At 42.1% G+C, this 26,494-nt stretch overlaps 3 long non-coding RNA genes across 6 annotated transcripts in view; 2 read left to right on the top strand and 1 right to left on the bottom strand.

Moving 5' to 3' along the window:
* LOC130682941 (uncharacterized) overlaps positions 1–26,494 on the bottom strand; it is a 68,939-nt gene that overhangs the window by 8,926 nt on the left and 33,519 nt on the right. For 2 of the 3 annotated variants that reach the window (XR_008996410.1, XR_008996411.1), the window contains exon 2: positions 5,626–5,715. This is a non-coding gene — a long non-coding RNA (uncharacterized LOC130682941). Of the gene's footprint in view, positions 1–5,625; positions 5,733–26,494 lie in introns of all 3 variants that reach the window. The other variant, XR_008996409.1, reaches the window with a different exon arrangement.
* The window catches only part of LOC130682940 (uncharacterized), a 59,293-nt gene that overhangs the window by 14,170 nt on the left and 18,629 nt on the right, over positions 1–26,494 (top strand). The window contains exons 1-2 of one of the 2 annotated variants that reach the window (XR_008996408.1): positions 860–3,398; positions 3,582–3,688. This is a non-coding gene — a long non-coding RNA (uncharacterized LOC130682940). Of the gene's footprint in view, positions 1–859; positions 3,399–3,578; positions 3,689–26,494 lie in introns of those variants that run through there. The other variant, XR_008996407.1, reaches the window with a different exon arrangement.
* LOC130682942 (uncharacterized) lies at positions 5,740–17,616 on the top strand. Its single transcript, XR_008996412.1, has 2 exons — positions 5,740–9,780; positions 16,784–17,616. It is a non-coding gene; the product is annotated as an uncharacterized LOC130682942 (long non-coding RNA).

The raw sequence follows: 26,494 nt of genomic DNA, 5'->3' as shown, positions 1-26,494 counted from the left end.
ATGGATACTTTACAAATCACGGGCTTTACAATTTTATGTAATTATATATTCATTTCCATCATCCCAACTTTATGTGGTTGGTTAAAAGCAAGTCACGGGTCCTACCCACGCACAGGGGTAGGAATTACACAAGGGCAACCCAGGAAATAAAGAGGCATTTTGGAGCATCTTTTTTATATTTATATATTTGTTATTTTATTGTATAAATTTGACATGTAGGATTAAGGTGTACAGTGTATTACTTTGATACATTTACTATTGGAATATGGTTGCCATTATAACTATCGCGTTACATTTAGTACTATATTGTCTATATTCGATGTGCTTTACTTTAGACCTCTCTGGCTTATTTAGTACTTGTTACAAGTTTGTACACCATTTTACTCTCCATTTTTAAAAAAATTTTTTCCACAGGTGTGACTTTTCTGGATTCCACATATACATGATATCATACAATACTTGTCTGACTCTGACTTACCTCACTTAGCATAATGTGCTCAGGGTCCATCCATGTTGCTGCAAATGGCAGTATATCTTCCTTTCTCCTGCCTGAATAATATTCTATTGTGCATATTACACCCCATCTTTTTTTATCCATTCATCTACTGATGGACACTTAGGTTATTTCCATATCTTGGCTATAGTGAATAATGCTATGATAAGCATGGGACTGATTATTGAAACATCTCATTGAATTTCTGTGTTCACTTCCTTTGGTCATAAGGAAATGGAATTCTGGGATAGACCCAGAAGTAGAATTGCTGGATTGCATGGCAGATTTCATTTGAAATTTTTGAGGACCCTCCATATTGTTTACCATAGTGGTTGGACTAATTTACATTCCTACCAACACATACAAGGGTTCCCTTTTCACCATATCCTTACCAGCACCACTTGTCCTTTGTCTTCTTGATGATACCCATTCTAACAGGTGTAAGGTGGTATCTCATTATGGGTTTTATTTGCAGTGCCCCTGATAATTTGTGATGTTGAGCATTGTCTCATGGCCTGTTGGCCATTTTCATGTTCTCTTTGGAAAAAATGTCTGTTTGGTTCTGCCAGTTTTTAAATCAGATTGCTTTTTTTGTTATTAAATTGTATAATTCTTTAAATATTTCAGATATTAAACCCTTGTCTGATACATGGGTACGCAAAAATTTTATCCCATTTATAGGCTGTCTTCATTTTAAATTCTTCTGCTGTGCAGAAGCTTTTGAGTTTGATGAAGTCCCATTTCTTGATCTTTAGCTTTTGTTCAGTGCCTCTGTGTCCTTACTTATTTTCTGTCTGGTGGATCTGTCCTTTGGAGTGAGTGGTGTGTTAAAGTCTCCCAAAATGAATGCATTGCATTCTATTTCCTCCTTTAATTCTGTTAGTATTTGTTTCACATATATTGGTGCTCCTGTATTGGGTATATATATGTTTATAATGGTTCTATCCTCTTGTTGGACTGAGCCCTTTATCATTATTGAATGTCCTTCTTTATCTCTTGTTACTTTCTTTGTTTTGAAGTCTATTTTGTCTGATACTAGTATTGCAACACCTGCTTTTTTCTCCCTATTGTTTGCATGAAATACCTTTTTCCGTCCCTTGATTTTTAATCTGTGCATGTCTTTGGGTTTGAGGTGAGTTTCTTGTAAGCAGCATATAGATGGGTCTTGCTTTTATATCCATTCTATTACTCTGTGTCTTTTGATTGGTGCATTCAGTCCATTTACATTTAGGGTGATTATTGAAAGATATGTACTTATTGCCATTGCAGGCTTTAGATTCATGGTTACCAAAGGTTCAAGGTTAGCTTCTTTACTACCTTACTGTCTAACTTAACTCACTTATTGAGCTATTATAAACGCAGCCTGATGATTATTTCTCTCCCTTTTTATTCCTCCTCCTCCATTCTTCATATGTTGGGTGTTTTCTTCTGTGCTCTTTTTAGGAGTGCTCCCATCTACAGCAGTCCCTCTAAAATACCCTGTAGAGGTGGTTTGTGGGAGGCAAATTCCCTCAACTTTTGCTTGTCTGGGAATTGTTTAATCCCTCCTTCATATTTAAATGATAATCATGCTGGATACAGTATCCTTGGTTCAAGGCCCTTCTGTTTCATTGCATTAAATATATCATGCCATTCTCTTCTGGCCTGTAAGGTTTCTTTTGAGAAGTCTGATGATAGCCTGATGGGTTTTCCTTCGTAAGTGACCTTTTCTCTCTCTCTGGCTGCCTTTAATACTCTGTTCTTGTCCTTAATCTTTGTCATTTTAATTATTATGTGTCTTGGTGTTGTCCTCTTTGGGTCCTTCCTGTTGGGAGTTCTGTGTACTTCCATAGCTTGAGCAACTATTTCCTCCCCAGGTTTGGGAAAGTTTTCAGCAATTATTTCTTCAAAGACACTTTCTATCCCTTTTTCTCTCTCTTCTTCTTCTGGTACCCCTATAATCTGGATATTATTCCTTTTGGATTGGTCACATAGTTCTCTTAATAGTTTCTTTCCTGGAGATCCTTTTATCTCTCTCTGCGTCAGCTTCTATGCATTCCTGTTCTCTGGTTTCTATTCCATCAATGGCCTCTTGCATCTTATCCATTCTGCTTATAAATCTTTCCAGAGTTTGTTTCACTTCTGTAATGTCCCTCCGGATGTCTGTAATCTCCCTCCAGACTTCATCCCTTAGCTCTTGCATATTTCTCTGCAGCTCTGTCAGCATGTTTATGATTTTTATTTTGAATTCTTTTTCAGGGAGACTAGTTAGGTCTATCTCCTTCTCAGGTGTTGTCTCTGTGATTTTTGTCTGTCTCAGATTTTGCCCTTTCATGGCGATAGAGATAGTTTGCAGAGCTGGGGCGAGTGATGGCTGGGAGAACGTCCCTTCTTGTTGGTTTGTGGCCTTCCTCTCCTAGGAGAACAGCAAACTCTAGCGGCTTGTGATGGGCAGCTGCATGCAGACGGGGCCTGTCCTTTTAAGACTTTCAAAAAGTACTCGCTTGTTCCTGGGGCGCCGGCCGCAGGGACCCGCTCACTGGTCTTACTGTCCTGTTTCCCTAGTTTCCAGCACCCCATGCACGCACTGTGTCTGTGCTCTGGTGCTGATGGCCAGGGCTGGGTGTTTAGCAGTCCTGGGCTCCCTCTCCCTCCCCGCTCTGACTCCTCTCCTCCTGCCAAGAGCTGGGGTGAGGGGTGCTCGGGTCCCACCGGGCCGGGGCTTGTATGTTACCTGCTTTGCAAGGCGCTGGGTTCTCGCAGGTGTGGATGTAGCCTGGCTATTGTCCTGTGTCTTCTGGTCTGTCTTTGAGGGAGAGTTGTATTTGTTGTAATTTCAAAAATATATGTGGTTTTGGGAGGAGATTTCCGCTGCTCTACTCATGCCACCATCTTGGCTCCGCCAGTGTGCACGCTTTTTTAAAGGGTGAGTTTTACTCTGTGCAAATTACTTTGCAGTACACGTGTTCAAATCTTTGAATTTAAAACAAGAAGGAACTTTGCCCAGGTCTTCGTGTTTTTCTTCTTCTTTTGTTGTTGTTATTGCTTATTTCTCCCTCAGCTGCAGCAGCCTGTGTGTTAACTGTATCATGGTGTTTTCCCCTAGCAGATGGTTGCAGTGCTCCCTTTGCGTTCTTGCCTCCGGCGTCCTTCAGTAGCTCCTGGGAGCTGTCCAGCAACCTCAGTCCTGGGTTTGCAAGGCTTGGTGCAGAGATGGTGAGTCTGCCTTTTCCCTCCTATTTGTACTTGGTGAATCTCATTGATTTTCTTTAATAAAATACTTACAATTTTATGACTGGTGACTTGAGGAAGGAAATAAAATTCCAAATAAGCAGACTGGCTCACATTGGAACCTCCAGGGTATATGTGACATGAGTAAGTTAATCACTTTGTCACTCTGGCCCAGCTGGGCCTCTGTCAGTACCATCCTCAGGGCACTGAAAGAAGTCACCCCTGACTTAAGAGTGAGCTCTGTACAGTCATTTCCAGATCTCAGTATTGAAGGCCTTAGAAGTAAGTGTTCATGTCCTTTTGTGTATCTTGAATTTTTTTTCTTACCACACGTATGCATTGCTTCAGTACATTATCCCAGATTATTAAATGATCTCTATTTGGACAAGAAAATTAACAGAATGAGAAGCATTTTAAAAAGGTTAGGCTTTGAATATTCTTTAACTATAACTCTTAGTTTATTTCTTACTGTGTCTGACTTGATTCTCTTGCTATCACCCACTGAGGAAGAATAGGGATAATAATGGCTTATTCATGCTCCATTGTGAATATTCTATTTACATATGTAAGCATATCTTTGAGGACTATGTTTCTTTACCATATGCTAAACAGAAGTGTAGAAAACAGAATGTTATCTTGCTATATAAATAACAGGAAACTTGAAAACACCATATGCATGGTGACAGGGCATCACCCTGGCAGTTTCTGAGCCAAAACTGAGGTGCAACTTCTGTGAGTGAATTCTCAGGAAATTGAATTTACACTATGAACAAAAAATATTTGTCGGCATGTAAGAAAAATACACCAAAAGTGTTAACACTATTAGTATTATGCTTCCCTATTTCTTTATTGCCTTCCTTATTATTTGCGCTTTTCTGTTTTGTTTTTATTCCCTTTTGCTTTCCTTTGTATTTCACTAATTCAGCACTTTAGGGCACTTCACATTGAACCACAAATATATTATGGCCTTTATTGTAGGCAATATGGTTATCAGAATATACGTCTCACTTAAAAGCACTTACTCTAATAAAGCTGCTTTAAAATCACTTTCTTACCATGTTAATAGGTATCCATTATTATTTTAAAACTTAGTTTTATTTTTCTATGTAAGATAAAATGTGAATGTGTGTCACAGCAATTGCTAAAAAGTGAGAAAAAATTTAAAATTTTTAAATGGGGATTATGTATTTATATGGTACAGTGGAGTTTTTGTATTTTAATAGCTTTATACCTAATGTAGTCAGTTGTAGTGGGGATCCTCCAACTAGTCAGTTACTACTCCCCAAGTGACCACACAGAAGACCTGACAGACCGCAGGTCAGTGGACACACAGGTTAGGAGGAACAGGGCTCCTGGCCGGGATAAGCTCCCTCCTTCTCTGGACCATGGGCCTGGTCCCATTGTAACTCCAAGTGGAAAATATTTTCCCAGCCCAGGGCAAAATACCTTTGAAACCAAAATCACTCAAAGGGAGAAATAAAGTGGGAGAAACCCATTTATTTCTTATAAGCAGTCATCCACTTCTGCTTGCCTGTGTCTCTTGTGACTGGCTGCAGAAAGGGACCTCACCAAACCTCTCCACTCCAGTTGTACACTCGCTCCCCCCATCCTTGTAATCACCTGTTGATACAGACATGGACGACTTCTCTCCACGCTTGGAAACATCTATTGATACGTAGATGCACAGGGCCAGATGAGAGATTCTAGAAATACTTCAGTTTTACCCACAGCCCACCCCTCCAGAAATCTCGCCTCACAGGCTACTCACTCCCCATCTTCTGCAGTGACCCCTGTGGAGAAAATTGGAGCACTATAACCAGACTAATAACACACAGTCACAACAGCCATAAAATCATGATAATCCTGAAGCCAGAGAATTCAGCTAGGCTCAAAGTCCTAAGAAGATCTAGTCTAAAGCTTACCCATTCCACAGGCAGGCAGTAGCTGAATGGGAGTTCATTGTAATCATCACACGGTAGCTGCAGCCAGGGGGCAGGTCCAGTCCACAGGAACTGTAGAGGAAAATAACCTTAAGAGCGATAAGATTCATGTTTTAATGACACCAGCATAGGCAAATCTTGTCCATTAGGTAGGATTCATGCAAGGGAATGGTCCTGTGATAGGATAGTGGCATGAATTAGATCACATCCTGGTGTAGAATACCAGACTTTCACCCCCTTCCCTGTGGGAGTTAAAGATGTGTCACTATATAGGGCTATAGGAGGTACATGCACTGGCCATAAAAATAAAACACAATTTCCCCACAAGATGCTCTTACCTCCAGGACATTTTAGGTACACTACTGTGATCTTTGGGGACCACTCTGCTGTGAATCCAGCAATATACAGGCCTTTTCCCCAAGGTGCCAGAAGGGCCAGCCATCACTGGTCAATGTGTTGAAATGTCCAGGGCCACATCCATTCAACAGTGTCTCCAGGGTTTAATGCAGTTGTGGCTGGCAGCAGGATGTTGTTCTGCTGGCCATATCCTGGCTTCAGTAATGTCTCTTTGGTTTGCATACACAGTTGTACAGGAGAGGCAGCAAGGTGTGTTAGCATAACCACAGGACTCAGGGCTCCTTTTCAGGGCTTCTCATTCCAATGCCATAGCATTGTCCATAAGTGAACTGACCAGCCCCATAGACTATTGGTGTCTTTCTTCAGGGCAGATTTCAACAATCCATTGTACCTCTCTATCATGCCTGCCCCGTACAGTTATATGGTACATGAAACTTCCACTTTATTCCTAATTGCTGCACACATTCTTGAAACGCATGTCCAGTAAAATGGCTGCCTTGATCGCTCTCAGTCACCTGTGGCTGCCATAGGCTGCAAAGAAATGCTCTAAGCCCCTTTTGGTGGTATGACATGCAGGAAAAGCAACTAACATGCCAATAGCTGTGTCCACACAAGTTATGGCATACTGATATCCTTCTGATACAGGTAGAGGCCGAATATACTCTATCTGCCACCTGACAAGGTGTATCGGCCCCTTTACTATTGTCCCATGTTGCTACAGGTCTTGTAATTCCCTCTTAGAGCACACAAGGCACTCCTTTTGAGCTCTTCTGACTTCTTCAAAGGTCAATGGCAAGCCCCACTGATGGGCTACAGCACACATTGTGTTTTGCCCCAGTGGTGTAACCATTGGGCTACATCAGAGGCAGGCTTTCCTTCTAGCCAGTGCACCTGGGCCAGTATGTCTGCTTCATCATTCCCTGGGGATGCCAAAGGCAAATGGCCAGTCACATGATACATGGTAACAGTCTTAGTCTGACCAGAGGCCCATAGGTCTTGCCACAACTTTTGCCCCCAAAGGGGCTGGTGACCAGCCATCCAGTTGGCATGGTACTATGTCGGTAGCAACAGGGTCAGGCCACGATAGATGGCCCAGCTGTCAGTGCAGACAAGTATAGGGGAGGGCTCCTGGGTGATCATGAGCCATATGGCCCACAACTCAGCCCATTGGCTGCTCTTCCCCTGTCCATCCTCCATCCACACTGTCTCAGTCTTAGGATGGAAAACCACAGCCCTCCACTTTGGGGGCTGCCCACAACTGGAGCCGTCTATGTACCAAGCATCTTCACATATATACTGGGACTTTTCCCTCCTGATAAGGACTCTTGACCACCAATGACTCAAAAGCAAGTTCTTCCTGCTTTCCACTGGTGTATGTCACTGGCCCCAGTAAGCATTGGAGTTCTCCACTAGGGGGCTAGTAGAGAGGGCGCTACACTGCTGTAAATATGCACACCATTTGGCCAGTGTAGGGATGTGTCACGCCACTCCGTGGCCTTTGGATCCAGTCTCGCACCCACCCCTCAATGGGATGGGTGCTTATTACCTTGATCAGAGAGCTGTTCCGGTGATAGGCTCTGTAGCCAGCAAGGTGTGGTACACACCAGCCAGTTGCTTTTCTGTCAAGGTGTACCGGATCTTTGCTCCTTTCCATAGCTGAGACCAGAATCCAATAGGTTGGTATATCCATTCAAGCCACTGCTAAAGGCCCCATCCATAACCATCTTCGGTTACATGAACATCTAGCTCACGGGGCCTTCATGAGTCCATTACACTCAAGGCCTGCACAGCCTTGACTGCTCATTTAGCAGCAGTAAAAGCAGCTGCACATATGTCATCCCAGTCCCACCTGATGCCCTTTCATACCAACTGGTATAAGGCTTCAGAATTTGTGCCAAGCATGGAATAAACACTCTCCAGTAGCCCAAAAGACCTAAATACTCTTGTGATACTGTCACAGTGGTAGGGGTGGGGAAAGCCTGGACCCTGTCTATAACTGTTTCTGGGATAACTTTACTTTTTCATGACCAGACAACCCCCAAGAACATTGCAGACAAACCAGGTCCCTGAACCTTGGTGCTGTTCCCAGCCCATCCTGTCTCCTGTAGATGTGGCAGCACTCTAGGAACTACCCCTTCTAAATCTGCAAGAGAATCAGATGTGAGCATGATAACATCAATGTAGTGATACAGTTGCACCACTTGTGGTTTCTTCCATGTGGCCAAGTTATGGGCTCCAAGACCGTGACAGATGGTGGGACCGTGAAAGTATCTCTGTGGAAGGACAGTGAATGTCCAGTGCTGGCCTTCCCATGTGAAGGCAAACTGTTCCCGACTTTCCTGTGCTATATCAATAAGAGAAGAAAGCATTAGCAAGTTCCACAACATGATATGTCCCTAGTTCATGACTGAGGGTGTCCATAAGTGCTACTATAGAGGGGACAGCAGCACGCAAAAGGGCATGTGACTATTCAATTCTCCATAATCCACGGTCATATGCCAAGAGCCGTACGCTTTTTCACTAGCTACAGCATGGGATAAAAGGACTATGAGTGGGCTTTATGATGCCCACATACTCCAACTATGTAGAGTTTCTTCAATTGCCTTGTATCCCCCAGACAATTTACACTGCTTAGTATTTGTCACCCGCCTAGTTACATGCAGAGCTACGAATGGATGCTTAGCATATCCCCTCAGATCAGGCCTTACCACATGTACCCTCAGTCTGAAGTCACCTGCAGTGGTCTGTAACCACAGACCACTGCAGGATATCTACCCCCAAAATATATTCAGGGATGGGAGAAATGTACACAGTATACTCCTTTGGGGTTAAACACCTGATCCCCAGTGGGATTTGGGCTTTCTTCATTCTAATTGCCTTACCTCCATAGCCATCTGTCCCAGCAGGCGTCTCAAGAAAATGCTCAGGGTTGACATAAATCAGAGAACACTCAGCTCCTGTGTCCACCAGTGCTAGGCTACATTGTACATTCACAGGGGAGCAATGAATTACTAATTCTATGTGTGGCCTCCGGTCCCCACCATGTCCCCCAGGGTGGGGGCCTTGACCCTTCCCTCAGTCGAACCACAATGACTAATTATCCTCCTGTGGCGGTGAGGGCCCAGGTGGAGCCTGAGTACTGTCCCCCAGGAAATCTTGCAGAAATGCAGGCTGGATATGGGGCTTTGCCTTTGGCTTCCGTGTCCTGGACCTCAGCGTATGGAACTGCTGCCCTGGCTTTAATTGGTGCCACAGTTCTAACAAGATCCTATTGGGCTTCCCATGAAGTTTTTCTTTCACTACCCCGGCCTTTATCAAATCAACGCACATCTGGGTCCTCAAGACCTTCACAGGGCTCTTTGCAACTCCTTTATGGGCCCTCATAACTCATACTTCCTTCTCTGCTCTTATTATTTCAACCTCCCCCAGCTGTGCTAAAGTATGAGTAGCCTCACTTATGGGTTACCCTTTGTTGGGGGAAGAATAGTCACTAGGGTCCCAAAGAGAGACGGGGGAGCTGTATGGATCTCCAAATTTCTCATTCCTACAGTGAACAAATCTTCATCAGGGCCCTAGGGGGTCCATATTATAGGATATATTTTTCATGCATAGCCCCCGTAGCACCTGCTGGAGCTCTGCATATGTTTCCCAGCTAGTGGGTAAGTTTGGTAAATCACCCTTTTTAGGCCAAACTGCCATGATAGCTGCTGCCATCCAATCCAGAAGTGCCTGATTCCCTGAGGTGTGATGGGCACTTTGCAACTGCTGCCAGAGGGAAGGGTGAGTGGTCAAGGAAGCCAGTCTACCCATTTCAGAACCTGACATGATGTTTTCCATCCCCATACCCCAAAGATGTAAAAGCCATGTAGGCAGAAGTTCCAACAGCTTTTGCCAAAACTGTATGCTCATGTCCACCAGCTCATCCTAGGTATAGAGGAGCATGGGGCGCTTCACAACCCAGGGAGGCGGCTACTCCTCCTCCTGAGGAGCCCACGGTGGTTGTGTTTTTATTTTCTTAATTACAACCTGGCAGACCTTTAATACAGGAGAGGCAGGTGCCTCAGGCGGTGGCCTCGGCAACAGTTTGGCCCTCATCCCCACCCCCTCATCCTCCTCTACCATCTCCAGGGCTGAAGGCACTGCTCCTTCCTCCCCACCCCCAGTGGCCTATTACAATGCAGATTCTTCAGCTGCCTCCTCCCGCACTGCTAACATACCTCCAGGGAGTGTGACCTGTCTTCTCAGTAACAGTCTCTCTTAAGGGCATCCCATAGCTCACCACCCAGCTCCACCACCCAATGCTGAAGTGTCTCCCTCCTCGATAATCCTTTCTACTATCTCGAGAAAAAGACATCCCACAATCCCAGCTGCTACATGGCCTCTCTGGGCCTCTATGCAGTCTTCTAGCTCATGGAGGGCTGATTCCACAGCTTCCAGTGTCTACACCCTTCCCAAATTCTGGGCAAGGCCCCACCCCTTGAGGAGGTGCTTTACCCTAGACCAATTCCCCACTATGGATGGGTTCCTGAATTGGAAGCCCCACAGATAGGAGGTTCCCAGGTGAAGCAGCCCCCTCCAGCACTGCAGCCACTGGGGCCTCCCCACCATCCACAGTGGGGGTCTATGTATCTCCTGACCATCTCTAGGGACAGCCTGCTCAAGGGTCACACCCATGAAGACAGATTTTGGGTTCAGAGATCCTGCCAGCTATGACAGATGTAACTCGAGTGGAAAATATTTTCCCAGCCCAGGGCAAAATACCTTCGAAACTGAACGCAGTCAAAGGGAGAAATAAAGTGAGAGAAACTTGTATATTTCTTACAAGCAATTGTCTGCTTCTGCTTGTCTGTGTCTCTAGCAACCCAGCTACAAAAAGGGACCCCAGCAAACTTCTCCACTCCAATTATACACTCACTTCCCCCATCATTGTAATCACCTATTGATACGGAGATGGACTACTTCTCTCCACCCTTGGGAACACCTATTGATATGGAGATACACAAGGCCAGATGAGAGCTTCTGGAAATGCAATTTTATCCCCGCCCATCCTTCCTGTTCACCCCTAGCAATCTGTTTTGCTCTCTGGTATCTTACAGCAGTTCCAGGACCTGGGGCATTTCTGTGGATGCTCACCTCTTATCCTCTCCTTTCCCTCACCATTGGATCACACGGCCAGGACACCACCAGGCTTTGGGTCTGAGCTACCAAATCAAAGCAACTACAGCTACAACAAAATGAACAATTTAACTCTTCATTTTGTTCATAATACACTTAAGTCTGTTATTTCATTCATTGCCAGAATTTAGCTTCTGTTTCTTCACTTTAGATGGTGGTGCTGCATAGCCTTATTAGATGGTCATTACCACTGAAGCACTGAGTGAGATTGGGCTGGGGATAAAGGAAATTGGGTAATCTCAAGCCATAGCTCTTCTTGATGTCAGATTGTATTATTTTGTATTAAACTCTATGACCATGAGGATTCTCTAGCATGGGGAGTAGTTTTTATTCTTTGTTCCGATTCCTGCAGTTCAGAGTGAAAAAGCAGGATACCAATCTTAATAAAATTTGCTTTTGTTAATGAAGAAAACTGTTTATTATTATTTTAATTTAATGCTTTAGTTAGCGATCAACTGAGTTGGTTACAAATTCATTTTCTATTGGTTTTGATATTATCTCCCTTATGTTAACCTGAAATCATGAACAAAAAAATTCAAAATTAGGTATTTTTATTGAAGGCTTTAGATTATCTCTAGTGTTTTAGTGTCTCTTAATATATTTTGGTGGTCTGTGGAGGAGTGATTTAGTATTCTGATCATGAATATTTAAAAAACATAAAAAATAAACCAATACATAAATGACTGGGTATTTTTAACATCACAGACATTAAAGCCTTTCTCTAGTGGAGTGTAAAGATCTCAGTTAAAATTAGTAGACATAAAGCAAGTAGTTTTCCAGTTAGACAACTGGAAGGCGCTGTGGAAGTAGCTGTGGTAGTTACTGAAGCCCTGGCCTGAGGGATGAGAGCAGAAGAAGGTAACTTAGAGTAGATGGATCCCATGTGACTCACGTTAAGGGAGCAGAGTTGACTTTTTGGATGTGTCCTCATTCACACCACTTGGATGCCACCACTGGTTCTTCTGTCTCACTAAATGATGAGTTGGTGGGCCAAACTAATGTACTTACACATCCACATTATCTATCCCCTTCTTATGGGGAGGGTGAAGGGCCCCCACCCATAAGATGGCGAACTTCCTGCTTCTCTTCTGGGTCCTCATTTCCCGCCGGCACCAACTGAGGCCCAATCACCTCTTGCTCCCCTCCCAATCCCAGCACCTAGTCAATAGCCACCAGCCCCGTAGAAGTGACACCTCAATCAGCTCATGCCCCTTCCTATATAACCCAGCACCTTTCCCTAATAAAGCGGAATTCTCCGGTGAATTGCTGCTGTGTGTCGCTCCCTTCCTTTCATTGGTGCCGAAACCCGGGAGACGGGACACCCCAACTGGGCCCCATCTTCCCCCCGACACCAGCAGCAGCTTGCCCTCATCCTCTTTTTCCGGCACTGGCTCCTCACACTCACCACTGCTCTTTGGCCTTTGGGTAAGTTTTCCCCCAGAGCAGGCCACTCTTCCCCGAGCTATCGCAGTGCCATTGACCGTGATCATCCGGCAAGGCCCTGACGCTTGGGGACGAGGAGGGAATTCTCCCCGCCTTAGGCCTTCACGGCTGCGGCGGACCCTCAGGCCCCTCCTCCAACAGCCATAAACGAGGTGACTCCTTTGCGGATGAGAACGCTCCCTTTCTCCCCCCCTCCTCCTTCCGTTCCTTCCGCCGAAAACTCCTAGTACTAGGTACCTTGGACTCTGGCACTCTGCCTTCTTAGAGAAGTCTGGGTGACGACCCACACTTCCTAAGAAATTCCGACTCGTATACGAGTTTCCGCAGACCACCAAGGATCATCGGGGACGCCCTTTGTCTCCTTGTGGTCTGCTCCCAGTCCGAGGATCTCCGTTCGTCTTCCCCTGTTTGTCTCCTTCTCTGTCCTTTAGCCATGGGAGCCTCCTCATCCCTCCCTGAAAGTTCACCTCTTGAATGCCTGCTCAAGTATCTAGCCACCCTCTCCCTGACGCCTGATATAAAGCATTCACCTCTTGAATGCCTGCTCAAGTATCTAGCCACCCTCTCCCTGACGCCTGATATAAAACCAAAACCTCCCCGTAAATACTGCTCCCAAGATTGGCCGACATACCCCCTAAACAATAACAACCAATGGCCCGCAGGGGGAATTCTTGATCCTAACATCACTCGCGATCTCTTTAACTACTGCCAGTGCCTGAAAAACTGGAAGGAGATTCCCTATATCGAAGCTTTCCACCTCCTCCCACTGCCTCCCCCCAAATTCTCCTAGCCTGCAAGCCGTCTCCCCCGCAAAAGCCTCCCTTTCACTCCCTTCCCCCTCCCACAACCCCTCCGCTCTCTTCTGCGGCAGCAGCCGCCTCCCCCTCCTCTCCCACAACAGCCCCTCCCCCCTTCCTCCACCACTGCTGTCGCCACTGCCTTCCCCTCCTCTCCTACAACAGCCCTTCCCCCTTCCTCCACCACCATCTCCTCCCCCACCTCACCCCTCTTGCAGTTCAAGCCTGAGCCTTTCAGCCCCCCTCCAACTAATTTCCAGGAGCCTCCTCTGTCTTTGCCCCCATCACCTGTTTCTCCCCCACAGACTGAGCCTGAACCCTTCAGTCCCCCTCAGACTCAGTCCCGAAAGCCTCCCAAAATTATTGCCCCCCTTCGAGAAGTAGCAGGATCCGAAGGCATCGTGCGCATTCACGTCCATTTCTCCTTAGGAGATTTAGCCCAACTGGAGAAACACCTAGGTTCCTTTTCCACTGATCCCACGACATATATCAAGGAGTTTCAATGGACCCTCCAGTCATACAGCCTCACACATCATGATATTTTCATGCTCCTGGCCAATACCCTCCTTCCTGAAGAGCGTAGAAGAGTTTGGGACTTCGCCCAAACGCACGCCACCGAAACCCACAGGACTGACCCCACCTATCCCCCTGGCCCCACCGCTGTCCCCGAACAAGACCCACACTGGGATTATAACACTGCTGTGGGTCTCCGCTCTTGAGATATTTTTGTCTCCTGCTCAATAACAGGTCTGAAAAAGGCAGCTCGTAAAGTAGTCAATTTTCAAAAGCTCCAAGACATAATTCAAAGGAGGGAGGAGACACCCTCTGAGTTCTTAGACTCACTCAAGCCCTATTACAGTATACCAGCCTAGACCCAGAAACGCCTGACGGGAGACATGTCCTTATGACATACTTCCTGGCTCAAAGCTACCCCGACATTAAAGCTAAACTCAAAAAGTTAGAACAGGGCCCTGCTACCCCACAGACTGAGATCCTAACAGTGGCCTTTAAAGTCTTTCATAACCGGGAGGAGGAGAAAGAACGCCGTAAACAAAAGGCTGATCAGGCCAATTTCCAAATGTTGGCCCAGCTGATAAAACCACAACCTGGGCACTCCTCTACAAACAAGCCGCCCCCAGGAGCTTGTTTCAAGTGCGGACAAGAAGAACATTAGTCAAGGGCTACCACCCCATGCCCCAGATGCCACGAAAAGGGCCACTGGGAGTCTGATTGCCCAGCCACCCAAAGGGGAGGCTGGACGAACAACCCCCATCCTAAGCCCTCCGTAGTGGGGCTGGCAGAAGAAGACTGACGGGGCCCGGGGGCTTCTCGCCCGACCATTTCCATCACCAAACAGGAGCCCAGGGTTACTTTAATAGTAGACGGTCGCCCCATCTCTTTCCTCCTAGACACAGGAGCCAGACCTTCTCAGTCTTGCGGGAATACCGGGGCCCTACCACGCCTGCCATTACTCATATAGTCGGAGTAGGAGGTAAACAGATTTTCCCATTAAACCCCCCCCCTTTTATGCACAATCCAAGACAATCCCATACCTTTCTCCCACTCCTTCCTGGTTATGCCCCAGTGTCCCATCCCCTTACTAGGACGAGACATCCTTTCTCTCCTCCATGTTTCCATAACTATATCCACTCCCACAGCCCCCAGTACTCCCTTTCTAATGGCCCTCATAGCTGACAACCCCCCTCTACCCAATGAAAGTTCCAGTTCCGCCCTCATACACCCTGTAAATCCCAAAGTTTGGGACATTACAAGCCCCTCCATGGCTCTATGTCCTCCTGCTTCTATCAAATTACATAACCCCTCTCAGTATATCTGTCAGGCCCAATACCCCCCAACCACTTCAGCCCTCATAGGCCTCCAACCCATCATTCAAAACCTTTTAAACAAAAATTACCTCAGACCCACTCACTCCCCGTTTAATACCCCCATATTAGTTGTTAAAAAAACCAACGGATCTTTCCGCCTTGTCCAAGACCTTCGCCTCATCAACATGGCCATCGTCCCTATCCATCCCTTAGTCCCAAATCCATATACCCTTTTATCGCAGATCCCTGCCTCAGCCTCCCACTTCTCAGTCCTAGATCTCAAGGACGCATTTTTTTTATCCCTCTGGACCCCTCCTCCCAAGATTTTTTCGCCTTCACCTGGACAGACCCATACACAAGACATTCTGAACAACTCACTTGGACAGTTTGCCACAAGGCTTCCGAGTCCACCTTATTACAATATGTGGACAATCTTCTACTCTGCAGTCCCTCGTGGGAACAGTCTCAACTTGACACTGCCTCCCTACTTAACCTTCTAGCTTCCAGAGGTTACCGGGTATCCCCTGTCAAAGCTCAAATCTCTTCCCCTTCTGTCACTTACCTCGGATTTCTTCTATCTCAACAAAGAAAGTCCATTACCTTAGACAGAAAACAGCTCCTCTCTGACCTGCCCGTTCCCAAAACCAAGACAGAAATCCTTTCCTTTCTAAGCCTGGCTGGGTATTTTAGAGCGTGGATCCCTAACTTCTCCTTGTTGGCAAGACCCCTATACGACCTCAGCAAGGGCCCCCCTGAAGAACCATTATCCTCCTCACCCCGACACTCCTTCATTAAGCTCCGTCGAGCCCTTGTGGAAGCCCCAGCTCTCCATCTTCCTGATTTGTCGAAGCCCTTCTCATTATACATTCATGAGAGGTCCAGTCAAGCTCTAGGAGTCCTAGGCCAATATTATGGCCCATCCTTTGCCCCAGTAGCTTATCTTTCCAAGCAATTAGACCCCACAGTTCGGGGATGGGCCCCCTGCCTACGGGCATTAGCCACTGGACAGCTCTTGCAGAAGGAAGCTCATTAACTGACATTCGGGGCGCCCCTTACCATTCTGTCCCCACATTACCTAAAGGATCTCTTAACCTACAAAAGTTTACAGACTCTCCCTCCCTCCAGACTCCTGACCTTACTGTCCTCTTTCCTCCAAAATCCCGTTCATCCCCTTTGCCATCCATACCCGAATCATGACTTTTTCCTCCTTTACTGCTCCCTCGCTCTCTCTCGCTTTTTTTCCTCATTCCTATTGTCTTCCCTGCCACCCCAGCCTCCTTTGTATGGCGATTCAAAGTCAGACAGACTTACAGACAGCATCAAACAAAAATTACTGCCCTCATTGACATGAATAACTCCCGGTACCCACAATATTACTCCTCCAACCCATTCTCTTCAATACTAACAAACCCCTTCCTTACCTGGCTTTAGCCCATTGCAGGCCCTATAATAATCATTCTTCTCACCTGTCTCTTCTTACCTTGTATAGTAAAGTTTGTCAAATCCCAAGTCGGTAAAATCTCTAATCAAACTTTCAACCAGCTTTTACTCAGGAACTACCAGCTTTTAGCCACAGAAGATCCCTCACCCTCACGTAACCTCCTCACCACACGCTGAGATGGACCCCTCTCTCCGCTGGAAACTGTTCCTGGAAACAATAGCCACAGACGCCTGGCTTCTGGCACCCGTATCCTCTTGGCACCATTAGAATCAACAAGTCCTCGACCTATGGTTACAGGGAACCTTCACTGATTTCCAACCTGAAGAAGTCCACATCTACTCGTCCTTACTGTGGGGAGTCCTATCAACCCTTTCCTCCCAGTCCTCAAGCTCTCACTCCCTTCTCCGCCCCCGTTCAGCACGAAGCAGTCAGAGAGAAAGCAACGTCCACAACCCCACAGAGGAGAAAGAGGGGAATGAAGGGCCCCCACCCATAAGATGGCGAACTTCCTGCTTCTCTTCTGGGTCCTCAGTTCCTGCCGGCGCCACCTGAAGCCCAATCACCTTTCGCTCCCCTCCCAATCCCAGCACCTAGCCAATAGCCACCAGCCCCGTAGAAGTGACACCTCAATCAGCTCATGCCCCTTCCTATATAACCCAGCACCTTTCCCTAATAAAGCGGAATTCTCCAGTGAATTGCTGCTGTGTGTCGCTCCCTTCCTTTCAGAGGGGTCACTTTTTCCATGAACGGTTTGATAAGTTAGGAAGCATAATCCAAAATTATTCTTAATTTACAAAAAGACATTACATGAATGTTGGGCAGTATAGAATGTAATTAATTAAATACACATTTGCTTTTTACATTTTTATAGTTTCAAGATAACCTGAAATTTAATGTGTCAGTTAGTAATAAAATGCACGTTCTTTAAACCAAATTCAGTGCTGCTTTTCAAACAGGCTCCATGTAACATTTATAGGTTTAGATGGAATCTCAGGGCAGGAAATGATGATCGCACACATGTGTAACTGACCAGACCCTTGAAGTAACAGCGTAACATGCCTTAATGAAATGCTTTTCTCCCATGCACTTGGGAAACCCTGAATGTGTTATTCAACCTATAATAGTACATTCATACCATGGAAAAACTGAAGAAATAAAATTATAGTTGAAAACATAGTAATAGCATATTTTTGCTTTCAGAAACAAGTGCTTTTTATTTTTTATTTTTTTAATAAATCTCTCCCATCTGCTCAGTAGGTCCAAAATGGAATATTATGATTTCCTACTTTTTTCTGTTGTTTTTTATTTACTACCACTGAGCCCTGGTATTGGATGGAACCTCTTTTAGAATAGTTTTCCCCATCGGCATGTTAATGTTCAAATCAAGCCCTGGTAAAGAAGAAATGGCAAGCAAAAGCACTATGTTAGGTTTATTATTGACAAAGATTATTCCAGTTCTTGGGTAAACCTCCAAGAGACTAATTTTAAAATTCTGGTGGAGAGTTTGGGGATAAGTGTTTTTTTATCCCAAAAGCTCATTTGTCTTATGATGTTAGTATAGAATGATAATTTCTAGCACACTTCTCATACACAGTGTTCATGAGGCAGGTCCTTGAGGAACACTTTAAGAACGGCAGTGTTTTAGTGGATGTTTCTGCTGCTTAACCTGATACGTAGAAATACTCAAAAATTGGTCTTCAGATATTCAATTATCCAATAATTTCCTATTCCTGAAGAATGTAAACATTTAGAAAAAATACTTATAACTGGACAATCATGTCGAAGTTTAAAGTGTTTAATAGTGGCAATAAAACAATACTGTGCCAGCATGTGATAAATTTTCAATATTTCTGAATAAATGAATTACTTATATTAGGAAAATATTCTTTAAATACAATTGCAGGACTTGGTTTTCTCCATGACCAATAATTGACTTTCTTTTTCAGCTTTCTTGAGGAATAACGGACATAGAATACTGTGTAAATTTAACATGTAGGACATGACATGATTTGATATACATGTATATTACAAAATGATTACCACAGCAAGGGTAGTGAATACATCCATCACCTCACATTGTTACGATTTTTGTGGTTTTGATGGAAGAACTTAAAAGATCAACTCTCAGCAGCATTCAAGTGCTACAATAGGCCATTTAGCAATAGTCACCATGCTGTGTGTTAGATCCTCAGAACTTGCATTTTCTGCTGAAACTGTTGCCCATTGACCACCATCACCCAGTCAACTATCTGTTCTATGATTTCAGTTTTTTAAAATTCCACATATAAGTGAGATCATAAAGTATTTGTCTTTCTCTGACCATTCCATTTAATACATTGCCCTTAGGTTCATCTATGTTGCTGCAATTGACAGGATTTCCTTTTTATGGCTGAATATTATTCTATTACATATACATACACACCACATGTTCATTGTCCATTTCTCTGTTGAAGGGCACTTTCCCATATCTTGGCTCTTGTAAGTCACACTGCAGTGGATATAGGCATGCAGATATCTCTTCCGGGTAGTGACTTCATTTCTTTTAGAGGTATACCCAGAAGTGGGGTTGCTGGATCATATGGTAGCTCTATTGTTAATTTTTTGAGCAACCTCCATACGGTTTTGCATAGTGGCTCTAATAGTTTACATTCCCACCAACAGTGAACAAGGGCTCCCTTTTCTTTTCCTCGCCAGAAATTACTATCTTTTCTCTTGAAAATAACCACTCTAACCAGTATGAGATAATATCCCATGTGGTTTTGACTAACATTTCCTTGATGATTAATGACATTGAGTATCTTCTCATATACCTGGTTGGCCATTTGTTTATCTTTGGGAAAATGTCTATTTAGCTCCTTTGCCCATTTTTTTGGTATCATTAATCTACAATTACATGAGGAACATTGTTTACTAGACTCCCCCATCACCAAGTCCCCCCCACAAACCCCATTACAGTCACTGTCCATCAGCATAGTAAGATGCTGTAGAATCACTATGTCTTCTGTGTTGCACAGCCCTCCCCATGCCCCCATTATACATGCTAATCATAATGCCCCCTTTCTTTCCCCCCACACCCTTATCCCTCCCTTCCCACCCATCCTTCCCAGTCCCTTTCCCTTTGGTAACTGTTAGTCCATTCTTGGGTTCTGTGATTCTGCTGCTGTTTTGTTCCTTCAGTTTTTTCTTTGTTCTTATACTCCACATATGAGTGAAATCATTTGGTACTTATCTTTCTCCGCCTGGCTTATTTCACTGAGCATAATACCCTCTAGCTCCATCCACATTGTTGCAAATGGTAGGATTTGTTTTCTTCTTATAGCTGAATAATATTCCATTGTGTATATGTACCACATCTTCTTTATCCATTCATCTACTGATGGACACTTAGGCTGCTTCCATTTCTTGGGTATTGTAAATAGTGCTGCGATAAACATAGGAGTGCATATGTCTTTTTCAAACTGCTTTGTCCACATTTTTAAATCAGATTTATTTGTTTTTGTTATTGAGTTATGTGAGTTTCATATATTTTTGGTATTAGCATCCTATCAGAGACATGGTTTACAAATATCTACTCACATTCTGCAGGTTGTCTTTTCACTCTGTTGATTGTTTCTTTTGCTGTGCAGAAGCTTTTTAGTTTTACGTAGTCCCAATTGTTTATTTTCGCTTTGGTGCTTGTACTTTTGGTGTCATAGCCAAACTGTCATTGCCAAGAACTGAGTCACAGAGTGCACCCGCCAAGTGTTCTTCCAGGAGTTTTAAAGTTTCAAGTCTTACATTTATATCTTTAGCCCATTTCGAGTTAATTTTTGTAAGTGGTGTAAGATACAAATCCAGTTTTATTATTTTGCATGTGAATATGCAGTTTTTGTAACAGTTATTAAAGAGGCTATCCTTTCGAGTCTTTTTGGCTCCCTCATTGATGAGTAATTGACCACGTGTGTGGGTTTATTTCTGGATTCCCCATTCTTCTCCAATGGTCTGTGTGTCTACTTTTCTGTCAGTATTGTACTATTTTGATATATATAGCCTTGTAATATAGTTTGAAATCAGGAAGTGTGATCCTTCCAGCCCTGTGATTCATACCCAGGATTGCTTTAGCTAATTCAGGGTCTTCTGTAGTTCCATATTAATTTAAATACTTTTTTTCATATCTGAGAAAAATACCATTGGAATTCTGATAAGGATTGCATTGGATTTGTACATGGCTTTGAGTCGTATGGAAATTTTAACAATATTAATTATTATCCATGAACACAGGATATTTTTCTTTTTCTTTCTGTCTCCTTCAATTCATACTTCAGTGTTTTAGTTTTCAGTGTACAGATCTTTCACCTCCTTGGTTAAATTTATTCCTAAGTATTTTATTCTTTTTGATACTATTAGGGTTGTATTTTATGTATATATATGTGTATTTTATATATATATAGTATATAGGATTGTTTTCTTTACTTTTATTTTGGGTACTTATTAGTGTAGAGAAACTAATTGATTTTTGTATGTTGATTTTGCATATTGCAACTTTATTTAATTTATTTATTAATTCTAAGAGTTTTGTTGGAGTTTGTTGGTTTTTTCTTTATCTATAATCTTTCCATCCAGAAGTAGAAAACTTTAATTCTTCCCTTCTGATTGGATACTTTTAATTTCTTTTTCTTCCCTGTTTGATCTGGCTAGGGCTTTCAGTGCTGTGTCAGATGGGAATGATGGGAGTGGGTACTCTTGTCTTATTCCTGATATTAGAGGAAAATCTTTCAACCTTTACCCAACTGGATGTGATGTTAATGGTGAGCATTTCATATATGGCAGTCATATTGAGGAACATTCCTTCTATACTCAATTTGCTGAGAGTTTTCAATCATGAAAGGATGTTGAATCAGTAAGTGTCATACACCAAACTGAGTATACTCAGTTTGGTGTATGACACTTACTGATTTGTGTATGTTAAATGATCCTTACATGCAGGGATAAATCCTATTTGATCATGTTGTGTAATTGTTTTATCGTGATTTTGAAATCAGTTTGCTTTTACTTTGTTGAGTATTTTTGCATGTCTTCATCAAGAATATTGGCCTGTTGTTTCTTTTCTTGTAGTGTCCTTGTCTGGCTTAGCTATCAGAGTAATGCTGGCCTCATATAATGAGTTTGAGAGTATTCTCTCCTCTTCTTTTTTTTTTGGTAGAGTTAGAGAAGGATTAGAATTAATTCTTTAAATGGTAGAATTTGCTGGTGAAATCAGCTAACAATGGGTTGTTCTTTGTTGGGTTGTTTTGATTACTGACAACCTCCTTACTCATTATTGCTCTGGTCAGATTTTCTGTTTCTTTATGTTCTGTCATAGTAGGATGTACATTTCTAGGGATTTACCCTTTTCTCATAGGTTGCCCATTTTGTTGGCATGTAATTTTTCATAGTAGTCTCTTATGATCCTTTGTATTTCTGTGATATCATTTTTAATGTCTTCTCTTTATTCATAATTTTGAGTCCTCTTTAGCTTGGTTAGACTAGCTAAAGGTTTGTCAGTTTTGCTTAACTTTTTAAAGAGCCACTCTTACTTTTGTTAATATTTTCTAGTTTCCTATTCTCTGTTTTGTTTATTTCTGCACTTCTTTATTGTTTCCTTCCTTCTGCTAACTTTGGGCTTAATTTTTCTTTTCTAGTTCCTTGAAGTATAAAGTTAGGTTTATTAGAGATTTTTTTGTCTTGATGTATATGCTTATAGTGGTAAACTTTCCTCTTGGAACTGCATTTGCTCCATCCTGTTTTGGTATGTTGTGTTTCCTTTTTTTTGGTTTGTCTCAAGATTTTTTTTTGTTTGATTTCTTCTTAGTTTCATTGTGATTTCAGGAGTGTGCTTAATTTACACATATTTGTGAATTTTTCAACTTTACTCCTGTTAATTGAATTTTAGTTTCATATTATGGTCAGAAAATATACTTGATATAATTTTGATCATCTTTATTTATTGAGACTTGTGTTGTGTCCTGTCATCCATCCTGGAGAATATTCCTTATGCATTTGAGAAGAATGTATATTCTGCTGCTGTTGGGTAGAATGTTCTATATGTATATGTCAAGTTCCTTTGGTGTGTAGTGTTGTTCAAATACAGTTTCCTTATTGATTCTGTGTCTGTATGATCTATCCATTGTTGAGAGTGGAGTATCAAAGTTGACAACTATTATTATATTGATGTTTATTCCTCCTTTTAGCTCTGTTAGCATTTGCATGGTATATTTAGATGCTCCAATATTGAGCGTATAACTATTTACAATTTTTTCCCACTCTAAAACTATGAGATCTAATATCTGAATTCAGCAAAGTTGCAGGATATAAAATCAATACACAGAAATCTGTTGCATTCCTATACACTAATGATGAACTAGAAGAAAGAGAAATCAGGAAAACAATTCCACTCACAATTGCATCAAAAAGAATAAAATACCCAGGAATAAACCTAACCAAGGAAGTGAAAGACCTATACTCTGAAAACTATAAGACACTCATGAGAGAAATTAAAGAAGGTACCAATAAATGGAGACACATCCCATGGTCACGGATAGGAAGAATTAATATTATCAAAATGGCCATTCTGCCTAAAGCAATCCAAGGATTCAATGCAATCCCTATCAAAATACCAATAGCATTCTTCAATGAACTAGAACAAATAGTTCTAAAACTCATATGGAACCATAAAAGACCCTGAATAGCCAAAGTAACCCTGAGAAGGAAGAATAAAGCAGAGGAGATCTCGCTTTCCAACTTCAAGCTCTACTACAAAGCCACAGTAAGCAGGACAATTTGGTACTGGCACAAGAACAGATCGACCCACAGACCAGTGGAACAGAATAAAGTTCAGATATTAACCCAAACATGTATGGTCAATTAACATATGGTAAAGGAGCCATGGACATACAATGGGGAAATGACAGCCTCTTCAACAACTGGTGTTGACAAAACTGGAGAGCTACATGCAAGAGAATGAAACTGGATGATTGTCTAACCCCATATACAAAAGTAGATTCAAAATGGATCAAAGACCTGAATGTAAGTCATGAATGAAACCATAAAACTCTTAGAAAAAAACAGAGGCAAAAATCTCTTGGACATAAACATGAGCAACTTGTTCATGAACATATCTCCCTGGGCAAGGGAAACAAAAGCAAAGATGAACAAATGGGACTACATCATGCTAAAAAGCCTCAGTACAGCAAAGGACACCATCAGCAGAACAAAGAGGCATCCTATAGTATGGGAGAATATATCTGTATATGACATATCTGACAAGGGGTTAACATCCAAAATATATAAAGAACTCACACTCCTCGACAACCAAAAAGCAAATACGCCAATTAAAATATGGATGGAGGATATGAACGGACACTTCTCCAAAGAAGAAATTCAGATGGCCAATAGGCACAGGAAAAGATGCTCCATATCGCTAGTTATCAGGGAAATGCAAATTAAAACCACAATGAGATATCACCTCACACCAGTTAGGATGGCCAACATCAAAAATACTAGGAACAACAAATGCTGGTGAGGATGCGGAGAAAGGGGAACCCTCCTACACTGCTGGTGGGAATGTAAACTAGTTCAACCATTGTGGAAAGCAATATGGAAGTTCCTCAAGAAACTAAAAATAGAAATACTATTTGACCCAGAAACTTCACTCCTAGGAATTTACCCAAAGAAAACAACTTTTCAGACTCAAAAAGACATATGTACCCCTATGTTTATTGCAGCACTATTTATAATAGCCAAGAAATGGAAGCAACCTAAGTGTCCATCAGTAGATGAATGGATAAAGAAGGTGTGGTACATATACACAATGGAATACTATTCAGCCATAAGAAAGAAACAAATCATCCCGTTTGCAACAACATGGATGGAGCTAGAGGGTATTATGCTCAGTGAAATAAGTCAGACAGAGAAAGACTAATATCAACTGGGCCCTACTTGCAGTTTCCTTATTATTGATTCTAAAATAGCCAAGATTACTGTTTGTCTGACTAACAACTATAGCTAAGTCTATTTTTCTAGGTCTAGAGCATTACGTGCAGATTTAAAGAAAAACATCAACAGTGTATCATCAAAGCAGTTCGAGCTAAACCTCAGCTCTCTCACATACATAAAGTGAATTTGGGCAGGTTATTGAATTTATCTGAAATGCAGCATTCTGAGCTTTAAAATATTGGGTCAGTAAACATTTTCTGGAAAGGGTTAGGTAGTAAATATTTTAGATTTTGCAGGCTATATAGGTCCCTATTGTTTTAGCACAAAAGCAACCACTGACACTCTATAAATGAATGGGTATGACTATGTTCCTCTAAAATTTTATTTGTAAAAATAAGCAGCTATGATCTGTATTTGACCCTACCAGGACAGTGGTTTGATTTGCTGGCCCCTAAATCAGTGTTATATTTTATATAGATATACTTTAGTAATGTCATCAAGAAAGAAGAATTCAAGCAAGAATATAAAACGCCCCAACATATAAAACACATATAAAAGAGATTTTAAAATGAAGGATTACTATAAAGTAAAAGTAAGATGTTTTGAAAATACAGTCAAATGGTGATTTAAATTATAAAATAGCAATTTTTACTTATTAAACAGCAAAAAAGAAAAGAAAGAAAACAAGAATAACTGACCTGGTATTACTGAATGTATTCTATAAATTTCACTTGGTCCTCATTACACTGTATAGTAAAGGACAGTTCACTCTAAGGATTGTTTTGTAACAGAGGGGCAAAGCTTTGACAATCTGGCGCATCAACACAACCAGAAAATGATTTAATTTTGTGATACAAACAGTAGCAAAGTAAAATGTGAAAGTACAGTATTGATTTTAGAGGAAAACATCTGCATTGTTGTTTTTTAAAATAGTATTTAAAATTATTTTTGTCAGTCTTACGTTTGTATTTACTAAGATAAATTTCTCATATCCTAAAATTGCTTTACCAGGGAGGAAGCATATATTTTGTTCACCAGTAATAGAAAAAATATTAATCATCCCATCATGACATTACTGACAGTCATATATTGACTATTTGCACTTGGCACTATATGCAAAAGAATATTTCATTCATTAATATTTCATATTAGAAGTTCTGGGAACTGAAAAGTTAGTTCAGGTTCCAGAAAGACCTAATTGTAAATATTAGGTTAGGTATAAAGATCAACATTTCTAAATATTTCTTCCTTGTAGTCATTCAATTCATTACACCCTGGGTTTTAAAACCCCTTATTTTGTGAAGCTACCTTATCATAAAACATCTAGGAAGTAACTCATGTCACAAAGTAATTTTTTTCTGTATGCAACAAACACTTACAGAGTACCTATTATGTGCTTAGTTTTGAATGATGACTGAAAAAATTATAAAACAAAAAGCTATAATTTGACACAAATTATTGGCAGGGAACATTAGAAAAATGCTGTTAAACAGAGCACACAGAAATACAGCAGGATATTTGTATTTTATCTGTGAAGAAGTGATACTAATACCTGTCCAAGAACTTTTTTATGCCTCATTTGGCTTCCTTTGAATTTGCATTTAGAATCCATTTGATTGCTTTATAATACAGATGGAATTGACATTGATGAGTAAGTCTTACTCACTGTGGAATAAGAAACTGACCTTCTTAAAAATAAAGCACAAAAGACAGCCTAAACAAGTTTCTAATTTCATGGCCCAAGGTCACAGCTGGGACAGGAGACCCAGCTTCAAGAGTAATGGAATTCTATATTCTCCAACTCAATTTTAACAGTTTTCTTACTTTGAGAAATCAGAGTAGCAACTGAAGGAAAAATA

Source organism: Manis pentadactyla, chromosome 3 (genome assembly GCF_030020395.1).
Source record: "Manis pentadactyla isolate mManPen7 chromosome 3, mManPen7.hap1, whole genome shotgun sequence".
Lineage (NCBI taxonomy): Eukaryota > Metazoa > Chordata > Mammalia > Pholidota > Manidae > Manis > Manis pentadactyla.
This window is presented reverse-complemented; position numbering and strand designations above follow the sequence as displayed.